Raw genomic sequence first — 16,751 nt, forward strand, 5'->3', positions numbered from 1 at the left:
ATAGGGTGTAACTAATTACAGATTGTGCCGCACATTGGAACAAACGATCCCGGTCCGTGGTCGTACTTGGATCACTCCAGCGACTAACAGAGGGGTTTGAGAATACCACCCTTGCTCACGGAGTTTCAACGAAGCTCACAGTCTGCAGCATTGTCCCCAGAACAGATCGTGGCCCCTTGGTTGAGAGGAAGGCCTGAACCAGATACTCCGAAGGTTCTGTGACAAGCTTGGGTGTGACTTCCCAGACTTGCGGCATAGGGCTGACCCCCTAGACGGGCCAGGTGTGCTCTACACATCACAAGCAGCTTCCCAAGTATCAGACTGTGTGTGGGATGCACACAAGACATTTTTTAGACTAGCGACACTCTGTCCAATCCAGATAAGGATAGCTGTAGGAAACCCACAAAGATAAAAGATCCAACGAAATGCCCCCCGCAGATGAGAGTATTAAAATCCTAGAGGTTTACTGCCGAAGCAATCACAACAAATGCCATAATTTGAAGCGCTCCTAAAAACACTGAAGCTCAAATAATACTAGGAACAGAAAGCTGGTTAAAACGTGGAGTTAACAGTAGTTTTTCAAGATTACAAACCTTAAGTAATATTTTGTAAACATATAACAATATTGCTGCACATTTATTCGAACTTATGATGCTACATGTAAAGAAGTTGACTAAGAGTAACTTATTCAGTGAAAGAATGGGCTGAGTTCATGAATTCAGATAACCATAAACATTGAATTTTCCTTGAAATGAGAATCAAATTACATTTAAAAAGCTGTACGACATTGGCTATACTGAAAACTTCAAGAAATAGGAAGACTATCGTAATATTCTTGTGCTTCCGGCCCAAAAATTTTTCCGGAAATGCAGATCATGGTATTTCTAACGAGTATGACTGGTAGGTCTGATAGTATGTCGTAGAACAATTTAAAATTACAAACTACATCATATTAATAAATAAATGAGGTTTGAAGATTATCACAAAATCCAACTGGTATAAGAAAACTCTTGTCCATTGTATTCGTCCGCTGGATGAGCTGCCTTCAAATCAGCAGTCTCCCATGCTTCATTATACGTTATTTTAGAAGTCTTGGGTGAGTTTTGTTCCTGACAAGTTTTCTAACTGACGCGTCCGAAGAGGATACTTCCACTTGTAGGAGCGCTTCAGGAATTCCTTCCATTGGCGATTTCAGATGTACCTTTAGCAACATTAGGTGGCGAAGACTTTGACCAAGCTGATCAGAACATCTCTACGCAGTCTGTGGGAACTTCTGTATAAGCTTTCTGGTTTATAAGCCCAGTGTTTTTATTACATTCGTAACAAGAATGTCCTGTTATTGGAAATGTTACTTTTACTTCTCTTTACTGTAACTAAACTGAGCAAAACCAAATTGCATTGTACTTCTTGTTTTGGCCGGAAGGTGAATCACAAAATATATCAAGATTTTTCACGGCCATATCAAGGTATCTGTGATAAAATGAATGAATCATTGAACGAACTTCATCACTACTGTGTTTGGCAACACATTGAGGATAAAGGGAAAATGCACCTCTGCCTTTGATAAACGGTGGATTTGAAAGTTTTCGTAGATAACTGCCGTTTTCAATATGCTGTGCTAGTAGTAATGCTGGGCAGAGGCAGGTAATAGCCAAAGTCCATACATGTAGCTCCCTTTCTTATTCTCTTTCGGATTTCATTCCAAGATTCGTTCCTCCTTTCATAAAACGTGTTGGCTTACAATTTGTGAAAATCGTCTAAAGTTTTCAAATTTTTCAGTTGTGATTCAGTACATCTTATTTCTGTTAATTCAGTGTACTTCTGTTTTTCCATTTCCAGGCATTTCCCTTTGACATTATATGCGTCTCAGTTAGTACATGTATCTTCGCGAGAATACCATAAGGAAATATTCAAGTTCATAGGAAATACGTCTCTACAGCTTACGTAAGATTGACCTTATTGTTGGGCAAGCCTCTTGGAATAAACTGAACATCGTATTTACATCTAGTTCCTCAGAGACTATACTTTAGTTTCATCTTTTAACCCATAATAACTATATATTTCCGGGAAAAAGGCCATATGCTGCTTAATGGTATCAGTTACTTTCCAGGATCTGTTCTCCTCTTTCACTCGCTTATCAGTAGGAGCATTCCAGGTAGTTCTAGGACTAGACACTAAATATTGAATCTTACGTTTTTATATGTTGTGTAGTGCCATAAATATCAGCTTCACATGCATCTTTTCCTACACATTCTACAGTGTATTGGAAGTACAGACCTGGGATCGTATAAACAAGCATTCTGGAAATCTAGAGATTCAGGTAAGTTCAGCACTTACTGCACTAAGCCTTTTGCTTCTCTGTTTCATATGGACTGAGCTCTTTCTTTCCATGTACAGTCTCTTTACAAAGCTCATTTACAGTATGACCGAGCTAGCTTTTCCCACTTACTATTGTCGTAAATGTTGGGTTTTTCCATACTTTCACACACTGGTGAAAATTCAAAAAATGAGAAAGTGAAGTTAGCTCTTCCTTTTCCTGGACCGTTCGTTATGATCTTTCGAAAGTACAGCTTTTAAACTTTGGCGTGCACCTGTTGTTTGTCATTCTCTCCGCCCCACTGCAGCCGGCTAATGCCCGAGCGCGAAGTATTAATCAGTAGAATCAGTAAGAGAATTACTTTTTGACTTCGATAACGTGCTTTATTGATTGAATCAAAGTGCGGGCTCCCTATCCTGTATCTGGTGCCAAAGATCTCTTTACTTGGAACATTTTTGTGTTGCGATTCACAAACGGATTAGTGCATCATTAAAGAAGTTGCGTAGCGCTATTTAATTGGTTCAAAATGGTTCAAATGGCTCTGGGCACTATGGGACTTAACATCTGAGGTCATCAGTCCCCTAGAACTTAGAACTACTTAAACTTATCTAAACTAAGAACATCACACACATCCATGCCCGAGGCAGTATTCGAACCTGCGACCGTAGCAGTCGCGCAGTTCCGGACTGAAGCGCCTAGAACCGCTAGACCACCGCCTATTTAATTGTTAACATCGATGTTGCCCGTTGTTTTCTTTGGATCTTAAAGCTGGCATTAATAAAGCGAAGTTCATTTGCAGGAGATGCGTCATTCTTCAGCGTGATTGGCATGATTAAATTATAAATTTAAAATCATTTACTTCTTTCATAATTATTCTTCATTTTCTTAAGATTATTCATTTTGATTTTGAGGTGTGTACAACCCTGTAAAATGTCAACACGAGAGTATTATTAATATATTGAATGTATAATGGGTGACCAAAAAGTTTCCGTTTGACGGTGTTGCTGCAGCGTATATGGAACACAGCGCGACTCTAATGCGAATATGTAAACACCGACATGTATGCAAGGGATTATGATGCTTTCGTGTCTTTCCGACGTGCGTGCGGTAAATGCGGAAACGTGAAGTATGCCGAAGTTATTACCAAATGCGTTCAAACAGGACCAACGTGCCATGACTGCCGAAGGACACACACCGATAGACATCCATTGGAGAATGAAGAATGTGTATGGGGCAGCATGTGTGCCGCAAATCTCCGCTGCGGACTGGTGCGCCAGGTTTCATGTCGGTCGCAATTCGACACAAGACGCACGTTGCCAAATCGCAAATGCCGTAAGGCAGAAGTTACGCCAGCTCAAATGAGAGAGAACCGTGCACCTGTCCTGTAGACCTGATTTTTCCCCATGAAAAAGGTCCTGACTAATCGACGATTTCTGTCGGACGAGGATGTGCAGCAGGCGGTAACGGACTTTTTCGCGCAGCAGGACACTGTGTTTTGCCAAACAAGTATCTTGAGTCTGGTGCTTCGATGGAGTGATTGCCTCAATGCTCACGGCAATTTTGTCGGATTGGCATACCGATTCTGTCTGGACTGTACGGCTTACTAACGGACACTTTTTGATCGCCTCTTAATATATGAGCATGAGGCTGACTTATTAGGTACTCTTATTACTATTTTTCGCCGTAGAATAGCATGTGTTCTTCAACAAAATTTCAAATCAAGAGGGGCAGATGTGTCCACCTCCCACCTCCGCTTCCCTCATCTTCAACCTCATGCGAATAAAAGGTCTCTGGTTGTCACTCACTGTACAGAGCTTGACACTCGAGCATTATGCGACTGCAGGGGGCGGAGCTAATGACAAACAGACGGTGAGCGCGAAGTTCAACTGCTATATCTGCAGAAAGTCATAACTGCGTACCATTGGAATTATGGCTCAGGTTTCCGCGCGGGATCTACTGCTGTAGATCATATCTTGCAACTGTTATTCTCTTCTCTATAAAATATCAGATTGTGATCTTTCCTTGTTAGAACAACTCGAAATTTAGAGTCACAAGAAACAAAGTGTGTATCTAATTTCGAATGAGCAGAGCGAATTCTCTCACAATGCCAACTGTAATATTTACTAAGACTTGCTAAGATGATTGTTGCTTATGGATGTCTAAGATGCTAGCGGGAGAGAGTGTGTGCAGTGAGACGTTATAGGCGCGTTATTTTTTTACTTCTTTAGTTCATGTGAATAAGTACCACATAAACGCATATTAACGACAATACGTACACATGGGATGTCAAACGAAATTTGTGACTCGCTCGAACATTTGTGGGCAGTGAGTACATAGCACGCTATATCGGATGGACAGTCTTCGTCAAAGTTAGGAGTACATTATCTAATACAATGTATTTCGACACATATTAATGGACATTAATATGGGGTGTGCCCAACCTCCGCCTTCATCAAGGCTGAAACTGAGCTGGGGACACTGTCAAAAAAATGGTTCAAATGGTTCTGAGCACTATGGGACTTAACTTCTGAGGTCATCAGTCCCCTAGAACTTAGGACTACTTAAACGTAAGGACATCACACACATCCATTCTCGAGGCAGGATTCGAACCTGCGACCGTAGCGGTCGCGTGGTTCCAGACTGTAGCGCCTAGAACCGCTCGGCCACCCCGGCTGGTCGTAATAAGGGGACTACAACATAACCAAGGAAAGCACCCCATACCGTAATATCACCGTAACATCCGTTCTTGAAGGCATGTAACGTTCTTCAAGCATTTACGAAACCCAAATTCTTCCGCCGGTTTACCACAGGCTGCAGCGATATTCACCATTCTAAAACACTTGTTACCAGTTATCTGCTGTCAACGGGCGTCCAAACAGTCATTGTGCTAAGTGGATTGCTCGTAGCACTTTTTAAAGATCTCGAGTGATTCCTTTGATTTCTTCCGCTGATATTCATGGCATTTTTTACGCTCACCCTCCGCAATGCTCTACGGTGTCTGTCCGTCAGCACGTGAGGTCTGGTTTAGCTATGGTCGTTCCTTCGTTTCCAATTCACAGTCACGTCACTAACAGTCACTAGGACAGCTTTATCAGGGTTGGCACATCACCGATGGATTTGTTACTAAGATGACGTCCGAAGACAAGTCCACGTTCGAAGTCTCTGAGCATTCCTAACATACTCACTCTGCTGTTACTGTTTCTTTACGGTCATCTCAGTACTCCCCGTTGCCTTTTACACTCGCCGATCCCCTTCTCGTGACGTGCTGGTCAATTCGGCATTACGGGGAGTGTCCGGATACTTTTGATCAGATAGTATAACTTAAGGCGTGCCCCAAACTAGTGTTATGGGACACTTGCTGTTCACGTCGTATGTTAGTGAAATAATGACAATATTAATACTAATCTCATAAATTCCGCAGTTGGAGCTGTTATCTATAATAAAGCAGTATCCGGAAAAAAAATGCACAGACATTACCTGATCTTGATAAGATAACAAGTGGTGCAAAGATTGACGATTTCTGATCTTCTGATAAGTTTACAAGACGATAAACGAAAGCACGATGTTCAAACAACCTAAGACGGCTGCTGACATTGTCTTCTAAATCGTTTATATAAATACGGAACAGCAGAGGGCCTATAAGACTGCCTTGGGGAACGCCAGAATTCACTTCTGTTTTACTCGATGACTTAAACTTAACTGCAAACATCTAGCAATATAAAATACCCGTGTGCAATTTGTAGTAATATGAAGAGGAATGATCGCTTAGAGCCAGCTGTAGGTAAAACAAACGGGTCAAATGGCTCTGAGCACTGTGGGACTTAACATCTGAGGTCATCAGTCGCCTAGAACTTAGAACTACTTAAACCTAACTAACCTAAGGACATCACACACATCCATGCCCGAGGCAGGATTCGAACCTGCGCGCGGTTCCAGACTGAAGCGCCTAGAACAGCTCGGCCACAACGGCCGGCTAGGTAAAACAGGTAACACATTTCGGTTCGTTGGTAGGATGCTGGGAGAATCCTGCTCTACAAAGGAATTTGTAATGGTCGGAATTTTTACAATATATCATTAATAAGTTGCACTCGAGTGCGGCTGTAGAGTATTAAATAAAAAATCCATCACAATGTATTAAATTGCACGTGAGTGCGGCAATTGAAAATTATATAAAACGATGAGGAATGGCTGCCGGAACAACGTGATAAATATTTATTTTAAAAAACAAAAATACCATTGGACTAAGGTTATTCAAATACAATTCACAAGTTACTTTTACGCAGGTTACTGGTTATCACTGTTAGCATTCAACCGCGATTCTTATACATATATTTTAACAACGCGTTTCAAGAGACAGTGCTCTCATCATCAGGTTGTAAAGTCTATGTCATGAAATTAAACGGACTAAAAAGACAAAATACCATCACAAATAGTTGGGAAGTCCATAGAGTAAAACAGAATTAAAAGTATATTGGACTGTGGGTCCTCGTCTTACATTGAAGTTGTTGACACAAGTCGATGGCCGTCCCATAGCTACCAAGTATGCTGTCGCACTGTGCCGGCTCGGGAGCTGTTGTGGACTGACGTGCCTAGGTGTTTGTGGCGTGGTTACAGCCGTGTGCTTGACAGTAACGCTGTGCCATTGGGCGCCTGATTTCCTTATTGCATTGGTCTGCCATCATTAGCCTCTCGCAACTCCGTCAGTGACATGCTACAAGTTTAAGGTCGCATACCTACCCTAAAATAATCCTAAAAACCCGCTAAAAAATCTCATTTCTTTAAAATTATCTTGTACATTTAGAATATTGCTTTGCTATCTCGAATTCCTCTAGTAAATCAAGTTTCCTCCCTTTCTTTTCTACATGCAATATTTCTACGTTGTCTTCTATGCTATTAAGGGGATGGCCTGTTTCATATATATGGTTCGCAACAGCTGATTCGTCATAATTTCCTAACCTGAACGCATCTTTGTGTTCTTTATACCGGATCGCGAATGATATTCCTGCCTGCCCTATATATTTGGCATCACAAGTTCTGCACTGAATCTTATAAACTCCCGATCTTTCAAACTTATTTCTCTTCTCGCCAACATCGTGCTTAAGGCTATACGTCACTAGGTTACTAGTCTGAAAAGCTATTTTGACATCGTATGGCTTAAAAATATTTGCTATCTTTTGTGAGACTGTTCCGTAGTATGGCATCGTGATAATTTTCACTTTCTCTCCATCAGGTTTATTCTTTTTGCGCTTATTACTTTTCCGTAACAGTTTTTTAACCATATCTATTCTGTAACCGTTATTCATCGCTATTCTCTTAACGGTATTAATTTCAGTCTCCCTATCTTTTTCACTCATAGGTATATTGACTGCCCTATGCACGAGACTACGGAAAGCAGCTTCTTTATAAGCCTGCGGATGGCATGAATCATTCGGGATCACGGCATCAGTCGTAGTTTGTTTTCTATAAACGGAGAACGCATGTTTGTTGCCCTGCTTTTTTATATTCAGGTCCAGGAACTGTAAAAAATTGTCAGTTTCATACTCCACGGTAAATTCTATTTTATTATGTGCGTCGTTGAACTTTTTTACTATTTCCTCAATGTCCTCACGGGAACCATCGAGAAGTAACAGTGTCGTCTACATAACGTTTGTAATAAACAATTATATCCATAATGTTATCGACAGAATTTAGAACTTTATTTTCAAGGTCATTGATGAAAATGTCTGCCATAGTTCCTGAAATACTGGACCCCATGGCTAACCCATCGTCCTGAATATAAAATTTGTTATTAAACGTAAAATAATTAAAACTTGTAATGAGCTGTAGGAGTTCAATAAATTCAATTGTCTCTTGCGTTGAAATTTTACCATATTTAAGGAAATTTCTCTTAATGATTTCTATAGTTCCGTTAACTGGAACACTGGAGTATAAGTTCTTAACATCCAACGAAACCAAACGGGAATTGTCAGTGACTGGCGTATCTTTAATTTCATCTATCATGGTCATACTTGTGTCAACAACTTCAATGTAAGACGAGGACCCACAGTCCAATATACTTTTAATTCTGTTTTACTCTACGGACTTCTCAACTATTTGTGATGGTATTTTGTCTTTTTAGTCCGTTTAATTTCATGACATAGACCTTACAACCTGATGATGAGAGCATTGTCTCTTGTAACGCGTTGTTAAAATATGTATAAGAATCGCGGTTGAATGCTAACAGTGATAACCAGTATAACGACAACTGTTACCTCGACTCCATAATGGATTATATTAAAACTTTTACGCAGGAAGATGGAAATAATAATTTGTCTGTTATTAATTACAAGAGTCTCAGGGTCGTTGCCCTGGGTTTTAAATCGTGTTTGCTATGAGACAAACGGAACTGGCAGGGGGACTTGGATGGGAGCTGCAGTACGTTTTACCCGGCAGTGGTGATGCTGACGTAGGAGCGTGGGAAGGCGCGCTGCAGGCGGCTCATGCAGTCGGCGGCCGAGGCGTGGGCGGCGGCCGAAGCTCGCGGCGCAAGGCGCTCAGCAACCAAGTACCATCTCCCGGCCCTCGGCGTATGGTCTCCCCTTTCCCGTCTGGACGACCAACCTTTCCTTTCCCGGCTCTATGACAGGTGTCCACCAGGACGACATCTTCTCATTCCCCAGAGCTCTGTTCTTGGGTTAACCTGTACACCCGGTCGGATAGATTATACTCTTCTTCCAGCCAATCACGGTGATTGTTCGTCATCCTTGTTAAATGTTCTGTGCCGTCTACAATTTCCACGGTTGATTCGATCACACACAGACCTTACTGTGGGTGGAATTCCTCACTGGGCAAATGCTACATCGCCAGTTAAGAATAGATGTGTGCTGTCGATTTGTCACCCTTCCGTTCTCCTCTTTTAATGACCCCACACATCATTCGGCAAGAGAGTATACGAAAATATTAAAAGGCACTCACAGCAAGCGTTCTTTCCCTTAGCGTAGTTCATATCGGCATCTCACGTTCCGCACAGGCATCAAATTGCTCTCTGTTCCTCTCTCAACAGCGCAGGAAAAGCATTCTCGAGTACTATAGTGGTTTCATGGATGCCTCGGTGGGGAGTGGGTGGGAGTGGGAGGGGGAGGAGGAGGGGGAGGGAGTCCCTCGTGGGTAGCTCGGCAACGTTCTCTGCCAGCAGTGACCAGGGCTGCGGTGGCCAGGCCTCTATTCTCAGGTCCTTTACAAGTTTGCTTACAAACGCTCATGCTACCAATCCTACGATATTTTTCGTGTGTACAACTCGTACCAGACTAAGTTAACAAAGGACATCAAACGTTTATAAACAAGGGCAACTTGAACGGCTTATTTGACCCACAGAAGAGCATCCCTTAGGTGCTGCAAAAACTTAAACTACTGGCCATTAAAAGTACTAAATCATGAAGATGACGTGCTACAGACGCGAAATTTAACCGACAGGAAGAAGATGCTGTGATATGCAAATGATTAGCTTTTCAGAGGTTTCACACAAGGTTGGAGCCGGTGGCGACACCTACAACGTGCTGACATGAGGACAGTTTCCAACCGATTTCTCATACACAAACAGCAGTTGACAGGCGTTGCCTGGTGAAACGTTGTTGTGATGCCTCGCGTAAGGAGGAGAAATGTGTACCATCACGTTTCCACTTTGATAAAGGTCGGATTGTAGCCTATCGCGATTGCGGTTTATCGTATCGCGACATTGCTGCTCGCGTTGGTCGAGATCCAATGACTGTTAGCAGAATATGGAATCGGTGGGTTCAGGAGGGTAATACGGAACGCCGTGCTGGATCCCAACGGCCTCGTATCACTACCAGTCGAGATGAAAGGCATCTTATCTGCATGGCTGTAACGGATCGTGCAGCCACGTCTCGATCCCTAAGTCAATAGATGGGGACGATTGCAAGACAACAACCAACAGTTCGACGACGTTTGCAGCGGCACGGACTATCAGCTCGGAGATCATGGCTGCGGTTACCCTTGACGCTGCATCACAGACAGGAGCGCCTGCGACGGTGTACTCAACGACGAACCCGGGTGAATCAATGGCAAAACGTTATTTTTTCGGATGAATCGAGGTTTCGTTTACAGCATCATGATGGTCGCATCCGTGTTAGGCGACATCGCGGTGAACGCACATTGGAAGCGTGTATTCGCCATCGCCATACTGGCGTATCACCCGGCGTGATGGTATGGGGTGCCGCCATTGGTTACACGTCTCGGTCACCTCTTGTTCGCATTGCCGGCACTTTCAACAGTGGACGTTACATTTCAGATGTGTTACGACCCGTGGCTCTACCCTTCATTCGATCGCTGCGAAACCCTACTTTTTCACAGGAGAATGCACGACCGCATGTTGGAGGTCCTGTACAGGCCTTTCTGGATACAGAAAATGTTCGACTGCTGCCCTGGCCAGCACATTCTCCAGATCCCTCACCAATTGCAAACATCTGGTCAATGGTGGCGGAGCAACTGGCTCGTCACAATACGCCAGTCACTACTCTTGATGAGCTGTAGTATCATGTTGAAGCTGCATAGGCAGCAGTACCTGTATACGCCATCCAAGCTCTGTTTGACTCAATGCCCAGGCATATCAAGGCCGTTATTACGGCCAGAGGCGGTTGTTCTGGGTACTGATTCCTCAGGATCTAGGCACCCAAATTGCGAGAAAATGTAATCACATGCCGGCCGCTGTGGCCGAGCGGTTCTAGGCGCTTCAGTCCGGAACCGCGCGACCGCTACGGGCATGGATGTGTGTGATGTCCTTAGGTTAGTTAGGTTTAAGTAGTTCTAAGTTCTATTGGACTGATGACCTCAGATGTTAAGTCCCATAGTGCTCAGAGCCATTTGAACCATTTTTTGTAATCACATGTCAGTTCTAATATAGTATATTTGTCGAGTGAATACCAGTTTATCATCTGCATTTCTTCTTGGTGTAGCACTTTTAATGGCCAGTAGTGTAATTCGCAGACACTTGAAGGTAGATGTCATCTGCCACACGAAAGCCATATTCCAAAGTTTAAAACCACAATATTAAATGAGAGATGTAGCAATATACTACAATCCTCTGTGTATCACTCTGCTAGGTAGTTCTAAGGTAAGATTACACTAATTCGAGCGCGCATAGACTACCATTCATTTACCAGTGGATTTCTGAGTTTGGATGTACATAGCACGCCTTTAATCGTCTTTTATCTGTATGTCCCGCTTTATGGAGTAGCTTCACTAACAGGAAAGTCAATCTATCCTCAGACTGACTGCATACGAAATCGTAAGCAGGAAATGGTACTACCTTCACACGATTGCAGGTTTCGGGTATTAGGTGTTTTGTGACTATCGGGAGACGTGACACTATGGTTCAGACATTGTATTCGCGTTCGAAGGTTTAGAGCTGAAATAATAACCTGAGAGTACTGATTTAATTTTTTCAGTAGTTTCCCTGAACTGAAGCTACCTCTGAATCTGCACGTCGCTAGTCTCGAGACGATGTATGACAAACAGTACATAGGGTACCATAATTTTTCTCCTTCGTGATCCAATCGCCCCTGGTACACATGAAGAAATTTCTGAGAAAGCAGAGAAAGCAAAATTTTCGTGACTATTTCACATTATGAACGTTGAAGGCAGTAGTGTGATGATTGACATGTATCTGAACGTAGTTTTAAGCCGTGTAAGCTCTCGTCTAATAACCGAAACTTAGTCCCCAAAGCAAAGGGTAAGAATTTCTCGAACAAGGTTTTTGTAAGCGACCTCTACTGTGATTAAATTTCGTATCCTCGATAATCCTCCGATAAATCTGGCATTAGCATCTGCCTTCTGTGGCTATATTTATGTACTCTTTCCACTTGCTCCGGATAGAATTTCCACGATACATGGTGGTTGTGAATGACTGTTTGATGGTCAATCGTATAGTCAAGCTATTGGCTCTTAAATGACATTACTAACACTTTTTTTGTTCTGAATCAGCTGCCAGTATTCGCAGAATGCGCTGTCACCTGCACATAAGGAGAATCCCAGCTGGTTCCTACGATAACGCCAGAGACGACACCTTCTCCTTACGCAATTCTTGTGGCACCCTGCGTCTAATTATATGCGTGACGTTGATCTCTCAGCCTGTGAGATTTCTGGGATGCCTCTGAATGACGGAACGCAGGCACATCGCACGCTGTCCTGCAACCAACCCGGCTCCTGCCGTAGCAGGCAAAGTTGCTGCTGTCATAAAACTGAGAGGCACCTCGGGCGCTAACTACGCTCGGTTAACTGGCTGCTCATTCGCCCCGAGTGATTTGCACTCCGCTTTCGCCCCGCAGAAACGAGCAGCGCTGCAGGCAAATTGAAGTTGCCGCAGTTGCACCAGATGCCGCAATACAGGAAGTTGCTCCGCGTGGAATTCACTACCGAGCTTTTGGCTGCTAAGTATCCTGAAAGAACTTTCTGTACCACATCTGATTGGCGATGTATGTGGTTTCTCTGGCGACCAGATACCGGACACTTTCACGTCTGAGGGCCTCTTTAAAAAAATGGTTCAAATGGCTCTGAGCACTATAGGACTTAACATCTGAGGTCATCAGTCCCCTAGAACTTAGAACTACTTAAACCTAACCAACCTAAGGACATCACAAACATCCATGCCCGAGGCAGAATTCGAACCTGCGACCGTAGCGGTTGCTCGGCTCCAGACTGTAGCGCCTAGAACCGCACGGCCACTCCGGCCGGCCACCAGGTTTCCAAGAAATGTAATGCCTGTATTACAAATGCAATAGCTATAGTTTATACTCACAGATATTACACATTGTAAGAAAATGGAACTAATAAGTACGCACAATTTAAGGTTCGCACATATATCTACATGTTAACCAAAAAGTAGTGGATTTATTTGTCTATACAGGGTGTTACTAAAAGGTACGGCCAAACTTTCAGGAAACATTCCTCACACACAAAGAAAGAAAATATGTTATGTTGACATGTGTCCGGAAACGCTTACTTTCCATGTTAGAGCTCATTTTATTACTTCTCTTCAAATCACATTAATCATGGAATGGAAACACACACCAACAGAACGTACCAGCGTGACTTCAAACACACTGTTACAGGAAATGTTCAAAATGTCCTCCGTTAGCGAGGATACATGCATCCACCCTCCGTCGCATGGAATCCCTGATGCGCTAATGCAGCCCTGGGGGAGAATGGCGTACTGTATCACAGCCGTCCACAATACGAGCACGAAGAGTTTCTAGATTTGGTACCGGGGTTGCGTAGACAAGAGCTTTCAAATGCCCCCATAAATGAAAGTCAAGAGGGTTGAGGTCAGGAGAGTGTGGAGGCCATGGAATTGGTCCGCCTCTACCAATCCATCGGTCACCGAATCTGTTGTTGAGAAGCGTACGAACACTTCGACTGAAATGTGCAGGAGCTCCATCGTGCATGAACAACATGTTGTGTCGTACTTGTAAAGGCACATGTTCTAGCAGCACAGGTAGAGTATCCCGTATGAAATCATGATAACGTGCTCCACTGAGCATAGGTGGAAGAACGAAACTAAAATGAGCTCTAACAGGGAAATTAAGCGTTTCCGGACACATGTCCACTTAATATCTTTTCTTTATTTGTGTGTGAGGAATGTTTCCTGAAAGTTTGGCCGTACCTTTTTGTAACACCCTGTATAACTTTTCCCGGCAAGTCATCGCGTTATATAGAGCAACGTTTTGGGCCGATGTTCTAAATGGGGATCAGGAGAAATACAAAGTGCTCTTATTTTAAGAGTGCTCCAGTACAACTAAAAGTGTACGTACAGTAGTGCCCAAAAATACTTGTAGCATTATTCGAAAGAACTTGTTCTGTTCTGACACACTGTTTTTCTAACAGACCTTAGTTATCGCACTTTTATTGAAGTAAGCAAATTACATAAACTTATAGAGCTTCTAGGCTCAGACTAACTCAAATATAATAACTATGACTTCTTTTTAGACTTCTCAGAGCAATCAAATTCTGTTACTGAAGTGGTCTTTTTTTATAGAGACAAACGGCGGAGCTGCTTCTGTTCTGTCTAAAGTCGAATTTTAACGCCGATATCTCTCCAGAAACAAGGGGTGACTGCCAACTCGTTCTGAATAAAAATCAGGAATTATCAGTTATCAGAGATTAAAGTCATTCGATCTTCGACAGAATGCTAACTACTATTCAGACGCTTTCAAGTTTTAAAAAGTTTATTGGAATCTCTGATACTTCCATCTGCAGGCTGAATTCAGTATTAGCTCCATTCTCGACTCTTTCAGTGGGGAGGCAGGTACAGAGAGGCTTCCCTTGAGCCACTCAAATCTGTTCAAAAATATGTGTGAAATCTTAAGAGACTTAACTGCTAAGGTCATCAGTCCCTAAGCTTACACACTACTTAACCTAAATCATCGTAAGGACAAAACACACACACACACACACACACACACACACACACACACACACACACACGCCCGAGGGAGGACTCGAACCTCCGCCGGGACCATCCGCTCAAATCTGTCTCTGTTACTTGCGTACGAATCGTTTCACTAACAGAGAGATTCGTGTGCAGTCTTTAATGTTCACGGGCACTGATCTTGAGTGCTATGTTCTTCTCCTCTCTGGGATTAATCTACTTTTTGTGGTGAGAGTAGCCTCAACTAATTACATCAGTACTGATTTTCGTACTGTGTGACGATCCTCTCACCACCAACATCAGAGAAATTTTGTACTTTTAGAGCGGCCAGTTTTGGCTGTGCTTCCGATGCTCTTATCTGAAGTTTTTGACTGCTACAGTGCTTACTGTTTTCTTGTACACTCCAGCTTCTTTATCGGATCACTGAAGCTGCGGTGAGTTCTTCTGAAGCCGGGGAACTGTGTTCGATCGAAAAATTCTTTTTTGGCTCTCAACGGTCAGTACAGCACTGGTGTTTAAAAGTATGCGCACTAGTGTTCAAAAGTACGTGCACTAGTGTTAAAAATTAAGTGTAGTAATTATTGTGACTTGGCAAGACAGCCAAGGCACTATGATTGGTAGCCGAAAAGCACGCGTTAAGCTCACGCAGGCTGGCGTCTAGTAACAATAATACGTAGCTGCTGGAATACTTAACTTTAATCCATAATTGGTGAACATCGGTCTGACGGTACATGCATCACAAGATAAATGGCAATTGATAATGGCGCCTTGCTAGGTCGTAGCAAATGACGTAGCTGAAGGCTATGCTAACTATCGTCTCGGCAAATGAGAGCGCAATTTGTCAGTGAACCATTGCTAGCAACGTCGGCTGCACAACTGGGACGAGTGCTAGGAAGTCTCTCTAGACCTGCCGTGTGGCGGCGTTCGGTCTGCAATCACTGACAGTGGCGACACGCGGGTCCGACGTATACTAACGGACCGCGGCCGATTTAGAGGCTACCACCTAGCAAGTGTGGTGTCTGGCGGTGACACCACAGTAATGTACAAATGTGCGTGCACTAGTGTTTAAATGCACGTGCACTAGTGTTCGATGGCTGAACACAATCTACAAAAGAGGAGAAATGGAAGTAAAAATTGAACAGTCACTGATAATGATTCCCGCAAACCAGAATTGTACTCTATGAAATAGGTACGAAGTACTTCTTGCTAGGAAGAACAACTTACTAACAAGTAGTAAAAACAAAGCCTAATATATGACACAAAGCAATTACAGACATTGGCTGCGAGTGGGCGTTGATTTAAATCACTCGGGAGGGTTGACAATTTGGGGTTCTAACCGGGGTCTCCTGCTTTACTAGACTCACACGCTGACCACTGCGCTGTTCGGACACAGTAAAGATCGCAACTGCACGGATTAGCCTAGCACTCTCTCGTCAGACCCAAATTCTCAACCTACCCACTCGGTGCAAATGTAGTGCCCCTTTGCCCGATATCCTCATTAGTCGCGGCATTTCGCCGATTCTCGCAAGAGTATGTGATGTCAGTTCTTTCGGAGATGCCCGAAAGAAAAGACACCATTTTGTTCAAGTAGCCACTATGAACTAAGACCCAAAGGAGTTACAGACATTTTGAAGTGAGGCGTAGTTTAAAACTTAATGCCACATGCAAACCATATTTGAGCCGTGCTTTATTGACTTCAAGCGTTTTGTGTCTTGAAGCTGTCAGGCGCACACTGCAGTCTAAGTGGGATTCATTGTGCCGTAAAGTGTCATTTGAAGTCTTTCGTGACTATTCAGAGACACGATAATTTCTTCGTAGGGCAGTACAAGGCTGAACAAGAGTAACTATGGACCGGCGCGTGACCTTAATCGCACGACGGAATCAGTCTACATCTACACCTACATGGTTATTCATCAATTCACACTTAAATGCCGGGCAGAGGGTTCATCAAACCATTTTAATACTACTTCTCTACCATTCCACTCACGAATGGCGCGTGGGAAGAAGGAACAC

The sequence above is a fragment of the Schistocerca americana genome, chromosome 3 (genome assembly GCF_021461395.2).
Source record: "Schistocerca americana isolate TAMUIC-IGC-003095 chromosome 3, iqSchAmer2.1, whole genome shotgun sequence".
Lineage (NCBI taxonomy): Eukaryota > Metazoa > Arthropoda > Insecta > Orthoptera > Acrididae > Schistocerca > Schistocerca americana.